This window comes from Nerophis ophidion, linkage group LG09 (assembly GCF_033978795.1).
Source record: "Nerophis ophidion isolate RoL-2023_Sa linkage group LG09, RoL_Noph_v1.0, whole genome shotgun sequence".
NCBI classification, from domain to species: Eukaryota; Metazoa; Chordata; class Actinopteri; order Syngnathiformes; family Syngnathidae; genus Nerophis; species Nerophis ophidion.
Genome location: NC_084619.1, coordinates 71,921,831 through 71,932,764, shown reverse-complemented (window position 1 = coordinate 71,932,764; position 10,934 = coordinate 71,921,831). Strand labels below are relative to the sequence as shown.

Here is a 10,934-nt window from a genome sequence, read left to right as displayed (position 1 = left end):
GTGTGTGTCCGTGCGTGTGGGTGTGTGTGTCTGTGTGTCTGTGTGTGTCCGTGTCTGTGTGTGTGTGTGTGTGTCCTTGTGTGTGTGTCTGTATGTGTGTGTGTGTGTGTCAGTGTGTCCGTGTGTGTGTGGGTCCGTGTGTGTCCGTGTGTCCATGTGTCCGTGTGTGTGTGTATGTGTCCGTGTATTTGTGTGTGTCCGTGTGTGTATGTGTGTGTGTGTCTGTGTGTCCATGTGTGTGTCCGTGTGTCCATGTGTGTGTGTGTCCGTGTCCGTGTATTTGTGTTTGTTTGTGTGTGTGTGTGTGTGTGTGTGTGTGTCTGTGTGTGTGTGTGTGTGTGCAGGCAACAGGAAGTGTGCAGTGGGGCCGAGCAGGAAGTTCCACATGACTTGCCTGCAGGTGTACTTGTCTTCTACACGTTCTTGCCAGGATCAGACTTTGGAAAGAGAAGAGAAGAAGAATTCATGTCGTACTCCAAATAATCATTGTGTTGGTGTCTTGACTCAATGGATACTTAGGTCTACTACACTACTGTATTTAATGTTGTCATGATGGTGGTACTTAATGAATACTTAGGTCTACTACACTACTGTATTTAATGTTGTCATCATGGTGGTACTTAATGAATACTTAGGTCTACTACACTACTGTATTTAATGTTGTCATGATGCTGGTACTTAATGAATACTTAGGTCTACTACACTACTGTATTTAATGTTGTCATGATGGTGGTACTTAATGAATACTTAGGTCTACTACACTACTGTATTTAATGTTGTCATGATGGTGGTACTTAATGAATACTTAAGTCTACTACACTACTGTATTTAATGTTGTCATGATGGTGGTACTTAATGAATACTTAAGTCTACTACACTACTGTATTTAATGTTGTCATCATGGTGGTACTTAATGAATACTTAGGTCTACTACACTACTGTATTTAATGTTGTCATGATGCTGGTACTTAATGAATACTTAAGTCTACTACACTACTGTATTTAATGTTGTCATCATGGTGGTACTTAATGAATACTTAGGTCTACTACACTACTGTATTTAATGTTGTCATGATGGTGGTACTTAATGAATACTTAGGTCTACTACACTACTGTATAATGTTGTCATGATGCTGGTACTTAATGAATACTTAGGTCTACTACACTACTGTATTTTAATGTTGTCAGGATGGTGGTACTTAATGAATACTTAGGTCTACTACACTACTGTATTTAATGTTGTCATGATGGTGGTACTTAATGAATACTTAGGTCTACTACACTACTGTATTTAATGTTGTCATGATGCTGGTACTTAATGAATACTTAGGTCTACTACACTACTGTATTTTAATGTTGTCATCATGGTGGTACTTAATGAATACTTAGGTCTACTACGCTACTGTATTTTAATGTTGTCATGATGGTGGTACTTAATGAATACTAGGTCTACTACACTACTGTATTTAATGTTGTCATGATGGTGGTACTTAATGAATACTTAGGTCTACTATTACTCTACTGTATTTAATGTTGTCATTATGGTGGTACTTAATGAATACTTAGGTCTACTATTACTCTACTGTATTTAATGTTGTCATGATGCTGGTACTTAATGAATACTTAGGTCTACTACACTACTGTATTTTAATGTTGTCATCATGGTGGTACTTAATGAATACTTAGGTCTACTACACTACTGTATTTAATGTTGTCATGATGGTGGTACTTAATGAATACTTAGGTCTACTACACTACTGTATTTAATGTTGCCATGATGGTGGTACGTAATGAATACTTAGGTGTACTACACTACAGTATTTAATGTTGTCATGATGTTGGTACTTAATGAATACTTAGGTCTACTAGACTACTGAAGTAGCCGATAAAGAGGATTATTGATCAGTGTATTTCAGGTTAAGTCCTCATCGCTGCAGATCTTCATAATTGTAAGATTTTACGAGTCCTTGGGTTAGAATTCCAGTGTGTGAATCAACACTTCATTATTTCACCTTTTTTTGCAATCACACCCACCCACTTGTTCATGAGTCACGTGACATATAAATATCATCACGGCTATAAAACACCTGATTCAAATGTAGTCATGATGTACTGATCAGTCTCCTCCACATCTGGATCTGGCCGCCATTGCTGACTACTTGGGGGACTATTTATCCCGCGGAGGAGTCACCTGCAGTCGCGTCACCACCTGGCTGACCAATCAAGGCGCGCTCTTTTTTTGCCTGCCTTTTTGGACATCTCTCTCTCTCTCTCTCTCTCTCTCTCTCTCTCTCTCTCTCTCTCTCTCTCTCTCTCTCTCTCCCTCTCTCTCCCTCTCTCTCTCTCTCTCCCCCCCCAGTCCCGCTGCACGCCGCCAATGCGCGGCAGGTCGTCGGCGTCAGAAGACGTCCCAGCATCTCCATCGTGGCGTGCAGGTCTTGCGAAGCTGCGTCTGCGTGTTGGATTGCGCGCGCTGCTCTGCTCCCCCGAGGTGAGTGACACAAGTTGTCTTTCTGCCCGCTTTTGGTTGACGGGCTGATGGCTTTTACGCTGCGCAAAAGTGCGCACAAAAACATGAAGGGTGTTTAATTGACATGCCCATATATGGTCACGGCATGCAGGAGGTCCACGGGGGGTCCATGAGGTCCACCCTGCTGATGGCGAGCAGAGGGAACAAAGTCCGGACGCAGTTTATGATGTTTCTTCTGCCGCCATATTGATCTTCTTTCCCTGACAGCAGCGTGGCTGCAGGACCATGTGTGCACTTTAGAGTAGTCAGTGTGCAGCCCATCCATCCATCCATTTCCTACCGCTTATTCCCTTTTTTGGGGGGGTCGCGGAGGGCGCTGGCGTCTTATCTCAGCCACGTTGTCTGAATGTCTGGCAAACACAGTGGTGCATGAGTGCTGGGGGAGTCGTGGTTCTAGCCTGACATCTAGACACCAGAAGGTGGAGGGCCTTGCAGAGGAAGGTGGTGGAGGGCACACCTGTGGTGAAGGAGGGCACACCTGCACACCTGTGGTGAAGGAGGGCACACCTGCACACCTGTGGTGAAGGAGGGCACACCTCCACACCTGTGGTGAAAGAGGGCACACCTCCACAGCTGTGGTGAAGGAGGGCACACCTGCACACCTGTGGTGAAAGAGGGCACACCTGTGGTGAAAGAGGGCACACCTCCACACCTGTGGTGAAAGAGGGCACACCTGTGGTGAAGGAGGGCACACCTGTGGTGAAAGAGGGCACACCTGCACACCTGTGGTGAAAGAGGGCACACCTGTGGTGAAGGAGGGCACACCTGTGGTGAAAGAGGGCACACTTCCACACCTGTGGTGAAATAGGGCACACCTGTGGTGAAGGAGGGCACACTTCCACACCTGTGGTGAAATAGGGCACACCTGTGGTGAAGGAGGGCACACCTGTGGTGAAAGAGGGCACACTTCCACACCTGTGGTGAAATAGGGCACACCTGTGGTGAAGGAGGGCACACCTGTGGTGAAAGAGGGCACACCTGCACACCTGTGGTGAAAGAGGGCACACCTGCACACCTGTGGTGAAAGAGGGCACACCTCCACACCTGTGGTGAAAGAGGGCACACCTCCACACCTGTGGTGAAGGAGGGCACACCTCCACACCTGTGGTGAAGGAGGGCACACCTGCACACCTGTGGTGAAAGAGGGCACACCTGTGGTGAAAGAGGGCACACCTCCACACCTGTGGTGAAATAGGGCACACCTGTGGTGAAGGAGGGCACACCTGTGGTGAAAGAGGGCACACCTCCACACCTGTGGTGAAGGAGGGCACACCTGCACACCTGTGGCGAAGGAGGGCACACCTGTGGTGAAAGAGGGCACACCTCCACACCTGTGGTGAAGGAGGGCACACCTGCACACCTGTGGTGAAATAGGGCACACCTGTGGTGAAGGAGGGCACACCTGTGGTGAAAGAGGGCACACTTCCACACCTGTGGTGAAATAGGGCACACCTGTGGTGAAGGAGGGCACACCTGTGGTGAAAGAGGGCACACCTGCACACCTGTGGTGAAAGAGGGCACACCTGCACACCTGTGGTGAAAGAGGGCACGCCTCCACACCTGTGGTGAAAGAGGGCACACCTCCACACCTGTGGTGAAGGAGGGCACACCTGCACACCTGTGGTGAAAGAGGGCACACCTGTGGTGAAAGAGGGCACACCTCCACACCTGTGGTGAAATAGGGCACACCTGTGGTGAAGGAGGGCACACCTGTGGTGAAAGAGGGCACACCTCCACACCTGTGGTGAAGGAGGGCACACCTGCACACCTGTGGCGAAGGAGGGCACACCTGTGGTGAAAGAGGGCACACCTCCACACCTGTGGTGAAGGAGGGCACACCTGCACACCTGTGGTGAAAGAGGGCACACCTGTGGTGAAGGAGGGCACACCTGTGGTGAAAGAGGGCACACTTCCACACCTGTGGTGAAATAGGGCACACCTGTGGTGAAGGAGGGCACACCTGTGGTGAAAGAGGGCACACCTGCACACCTGTGGTGAAAGAGGGCACACCTGCACACCTGTGGTGAAAGAGGGCACACCTCCACACCTGTGGTGAAAGAGGGCACACCTCCACACCTGTGGTGAAGGAGGGCACACCTGCACACCTGTGGTGAAAGAGGGCACACCTGTGGTGAAAGAGGGCACACCTCCACACCTGTGGTGAAATAGGGCACACCTGTGGTGAAGGAGGGCACACCTGTGGTGAAAGAGGGCACACCTCCACACCTGTGGTGAAGTAGGGCACACCTGCACACCTGTGGCGAAGGAGGGCACACCTGTGGTGAAAGAGGGCACACCTCCACACCTGTGGTGAAGGAGGGCACACCTGCACACCTGTGGTGAAAGAGGGCACACCTGTGGTGAAGGAGGGCACACCTGTGGTGAAGGAGGGCACACCTGTGGTGAAAGAGGGCACACCTGCACACCTGTGGTGAAAGAGGGCACACCTGTGGTGAAGGAGCTGTCGTGTGCAGCAGTGAGGACATCATGGATGAGCAGAAGAAGATTCTACTTCCAACTAATCAGTCAATGAAAGTTCTCACAGTAAATATTTACACTTTGTTGGTTGCCAGGTGTTGCACTCATGCAGCCCCGGACCATGATGCTACACCACAGAGACACAATTGTCTTGTGTTGCCAGATAGTTACACCCGGGATGGCTTCTAGTTCAATTGACATTGTCACAGAGCACGCTGGAATGCACTGTTGAACCACAGCACCCCCGTGTCAGCAGCACTTTATCACGATGCTGACAACACCACCAGTGTACAATTATTTTGCTGCTCACCTGTGTTGCCAGATACTCAGACTTGAACAACAAGTGTGTGTTGACTCATTTTCTGTGGCTAGTAAATGTGTAAGAGCTGTACACTGACTACTCTGAAATGAGGTTGTACAGTATTGTGCTGACACAATCTAATAATGCTTGATGGAAGCTATGGTTGTGAGTTTAATACCTGACACTCACCTGTCTTGCCATGTTGTGTTGTGTTGTACTTCATACTTTTACCTGCCAGGTATGTGATGACAGTATGTGATTGGTTGAAGCTGTGTCAGCGTCTTCATTTGCTGCCTTTTGTGTCACACAAACCTGGAATAATATGGCTCAAATATACAGTATCATACACCAAATATACAGTATCATACAACAAATATACAGTATCATACACTAAATATACAGTATCATACAACAAATATACAGTATCGTACACCAAATATGCAGTATCATACAACAAATATACAGTATCATACACCAAATATACAGTATCATACACTAAATATACAGTATCATACACTAAATATACAGTATCGTACACCAAATATGCAGTATCATACAACAAATATACAGTATCATACACTAAATATACAGTATCATACACCAAATATACAGTATCATACACCAAATATACAGTATCATACAACAAATATACAGTATCATACACTAAATATACAGTATCATACAACAAATATACAGTATCGTACACCAAATATGCAGTATCATACAACAAATATACAGTATCATACACTAAATATACAGTATCATACACCAAATATACAGTATCATACACCAAATATACAGTATCATACAACAAATATACAGTATCATACACTAAATATACAGTATCATACAACAAATATACAGTATCGTACACCAAATATGCAGTATCATACAACAAATATACAGTATCATACAATAAATATACAGTATCATACACCAAATATACAGTATCATACACCAAATATACAGTATCATACAACAAATATACAGTATCATACACTAAATATACAGTATCATACACTAAATATACAGTATCGTACACCAAATATACAGTATCATACACCAAATATACAGTATCATACAACAAATATACAGTATCATACACTAAATATACAGTATCATACACTAAATATACAGTATCGTACACCAAATATGCAGTATCATACAACAAATATACAGTATCATACACCAAATATGCAGTATCATACAACAAATATACAGTATCATACACTAAATATACAGTATCATGCACTAAATATACAGTATCGTACACCAAATATACAGTATCATACACCAAATATACAGTATCATACAACAAATATGCAGTATCATACAACAAATATACAGTATCATAAAACAAATATACAGTATCATAAAACAAATATACAGTATCATACACCAAATATGTAGTATCATACACTAAATATACAGTATCATACACCAAATATACAGTATCATACAACAAATATACAGCATCATACAACAAATATACAGTATCATACACCAAATATACAGTATCATACACCAAATATACAGTATCATACACCAAATATACAGTATCATACACCAAATATACAGCATCATACAACAAATATACAGTATCATAAAACAAATATACAGTATCATACACCAAATATACAGTATCATACACCAAATATACAGTATCATACACCAAATATACAGTATCATACAACAAATATACAGTATCATACAACAAATATACAGTATCATAAAACAAATATACAGTATCATACACCAAATATACAGTATCATACACCAAATATACAGTATCATACACCAAATATACAGTATCATACATTAAATATACAGTATCATACACCAAATATATAGTATCATACACCAAATATACAGTATCATACATTAATAATAAATATACAGTATCATACACCAAATATACAGTATCATACACCAAATATATAGTATCATACACCAAATATACAGTATCATACATTAAATATACAGTATCATACACCAAATATATAGTATCATACACCAAATATACAGTATCATACATTAAATATACAGTATCATACACCAAATATACAGTATCATACATTAAATATACAGTATCATACAACAAATATACAGTATCATACACCAAATATGTAGTATCATACACTAAATATACAGTATCATACACCAAATATACAGTATCATACACCAAATATACAGTATCATACACTAAATATACAGTATCGTACACCAAATATACAGTATCATACACCAAATATACAGTATCATACATTAAATATACAGTATCATACACCAAATATATAGTATCATACACCAAATATACGGTATCATACATTAATAATAAATATACAGTATCATACACCAAATATACAGTATCATACATTAAATATACAGTATCATACACCAAATATATAGTATCATACACCATATATACAGTATCATACATTAATAATAAATATACAGTATCATACACCAAATATACAGTATCATACATTAAATATACAGTATCATACACCAAATATACAGTATCATACACCAAATATACAGTATCATACACCAAATATACAGTATCATACATTAAATATACAGTATCATACACCAAATATATAGTATCATACACCAAATATACAGTATCATACATTAAATATACAGTATCATACACCAAATATATAGTATCATACACCAAATATACAGTATCATACATTAAATATACAGTATCATACACCAAATATACAGTATCATACACCAAATATATAGTATCATACACTAAATATACAGTATCATACATTAAATATATAGTATCATACACCAAATATACAGTATCATACATTAAATATACAGTATCATACACCAAATATACAGTATCATACATTAAATATATAGTATCATACACCAAATATACAGTATCATACATTAAATATACAGTATCATACATTAAATATACAGTATCATACACCAAATATACAGTATCATACATTAAATATACAGTATCATACACCAAATAAACAGTATCATACACCATTGGAAGTATGTCCAGTGGGTTACATTATTGTTGTTTATTGTTTGACCATAAACTTTGAGTTGTGTTTCTTCATCTTGTGTCAAAATCAAGATTTCTGCACCTGACTTTTTACAAAAAAATCCGCATGGATAGCACGAGTGTCCCGATCCAGTATTGATATCAGACTGATATCAGAGGCACAAGCGGTAATGGATGGATCAGCAACAATGACACATCAGATTATATCAGCTAGCATCTCAAATGTCATACCAGCAGATGTTTAGTGTTTCTAAGGTTGCTTTTTAGTTAGTCGGTGGTCTTGTGTTAGGTCAGGAAAAAAAACAGAGGCTATTTCATCCCTACAAGTCTGTTTCCCTGCTCTCCAGGGGATTTTATCAAATGAAAATAAATCCCCTGACGAGCAGGAAAACCTAACGTATATTCTACTCTATCCCAGTATTTAGCACTGTATAATGGATGAAAAACACACACCTTGACTATATATATATATATATATATATATATATATGTGTGTGTGTGTGGTTCTGAAGGTTTTTTAGCAAGTATCACCTCAGAAAAGACTTGGTTTTCTTGCAGTATTAATTGAAAACACCCCCGAGGTTTTAATCAACAAGTAAGTTTCATATTTTACAGTTTGAACATTAACACTGTGTTGGAATATTTAATGAAGTGATTATTTGATGTAGCCTGCTTACCACCAGCTTGACAATCACTGCTTTACACTCGTCTGAAAACGACTTAAAAAAGTCATTAATTATAGTTACTCATTACTTCACCGAAAACACTTGGCTCTGCAAGTACCACCATGATGCTGATATTGTAGCGTAGTAGACCTAAGTATTCATTAAGTACCACCATGATGCTAATATAGTAGCGTAGTAGACCTAAGTATTCATTAAGTACCACCATGATGCTAATATAGTAGCGTAGTAGACCTAAGTATTCATTAAGTACCACCATGATGCTAATATAGTAGTGTAGTAGACTTAAGCATTCATTAAGTACCACCATCATGACAACATTTGATACAGTAGCGTAGTAGACCTAAGTATTCATTAAGTACCACCATGATGCTAATATAGTAGCGTAGTAGACCTAAGTATTCATTAAGTACCACCATCATGACAACATGCTGATACAGTAGCGTAGTAGGTCTAAGTATTCATTGAGCACCACCATGATGACAACATTTTAATACAGTAGTGTAGTAGACCTAAGTATTCATTAAGTACCACCATGATGCTAATATAGTAGCGTAGTAGACCTAAGTATTCATTAAGTACCACCATGATGCTAATATAGTAGTGTAGTGGACCTAAGTATTCATTAAGTACCACCATCATGACAACATTCTGATACAGTAGCGTAGTAGGTCTAAGTAATCATTAAGTACCACCATGATGACAACATTTTAATACAGTACTGTAGTAGACCTAAGTATTCATTAAGTACCCCCATGATGCTAATATAGTAGAGTAGTAGACCTAAGTATTCATTAAGTACCACCATCATGACAACATGCTGATACAGTAGCGTAGTAGGTGTAAGTATTCATTAAGTACCACCATGATGACAACATTTTAATACAGTAGTGTAGTAGACCTAAGTATTCATTAAGTACCACCATGATGCTAATATAGTAGTGTAGTAGACCTAAGTATTCATTAAGTACCACCATCATGACAACATTCTGATACAGTAGCGTAGTAGGTCTAAGTATTCATTAAGTACCACCATGACGACAACATTTTAATACAGTAGTGTAGTAGAACTAAGTATTCATTAAGTACCACCATGATGCTAATATAGTAGCGTAGTAGACCTAAGTATTCACTAAGAAACACCATCATGACAACAGGCTGATACAGTAGCGTAGTAGGTCTAAGTATTCATTAAGCACCACCATGATGACAAAATTTTAATACAGTAGTGTAGTAGACCTAAGTATTCATTAAGTACCACCATGATGCTAATATAGTAACGTAGTAGACCTAAGTATTCATTAAGTACCACCATGATGCTAATATAGTAGTGTAGTAGACCTAAGTATTCATTAAGTACCACCATCATGACAACATTAAATACAGTAGTGTAGTAGACCTAAGTATTCATTAAGTACCACCATCATGACAACATTAAATACAGTAGTGTAGTAGACCTAAGTATTCATTAAGTACCACCATAATGACAACATTTTAAAATAGTAGTGTAGTAGGTCTAAGTATTCATTGAAAACAAGGCAGAGGTCTACTGAATATTTGACTGAGTTTGAACAGTAACACTGTGAGGGCTCCCTGCTTGAAAAGTGCCAGGTAGAGAAAGTAACACCTTGTTGCACTAACATGTGTCGGCATGGTTCAACTTCCACAATGACCACTCCACTTCAACCTAAATAAAGACAGCATGAGTCAACAGCATTTGGCCGATCCAGAATCTTGCAAGGTTGCACACCACACAGGGCGTGTCAGCCCAGTATCGGTGTGGCGTGGTCACACCATTGATGAGTGGTGTCACTCAACAAGTCAGCCTTTCATCAGACTTTCACTTTCACTTTCACTTTGATAAACACTGCATGGCTTCACCACACGCACCGCAAAGACAGTAGGTTT

The 10,934-nt window shown here is 40.2% G+C and overlaps 1 protein-coding gene across 1 annotated transcript in view; it reads left to right on the top strand.

Moving 5' to 3' along the window:
* The first annotated feature begins 2,378 nt into the window (after window positions 1–2,378).
* The window catches only part of LOC133559715 (muscarinic acetylcholine receptor M3-like), a 155,089-nt gene continuing 146,533 nt past the window's right edge, over window positions 2,379–10,934 (top strand). The window contains exon 1 of the mRNA XM_061911747.1: window positions 2,379–2,491. The gene's annotated coding sequence lies outside the window, so the exon portion shown is untranslated. The remainder of the gene's footprint in view (window positions 2,492–10,934) is intronic.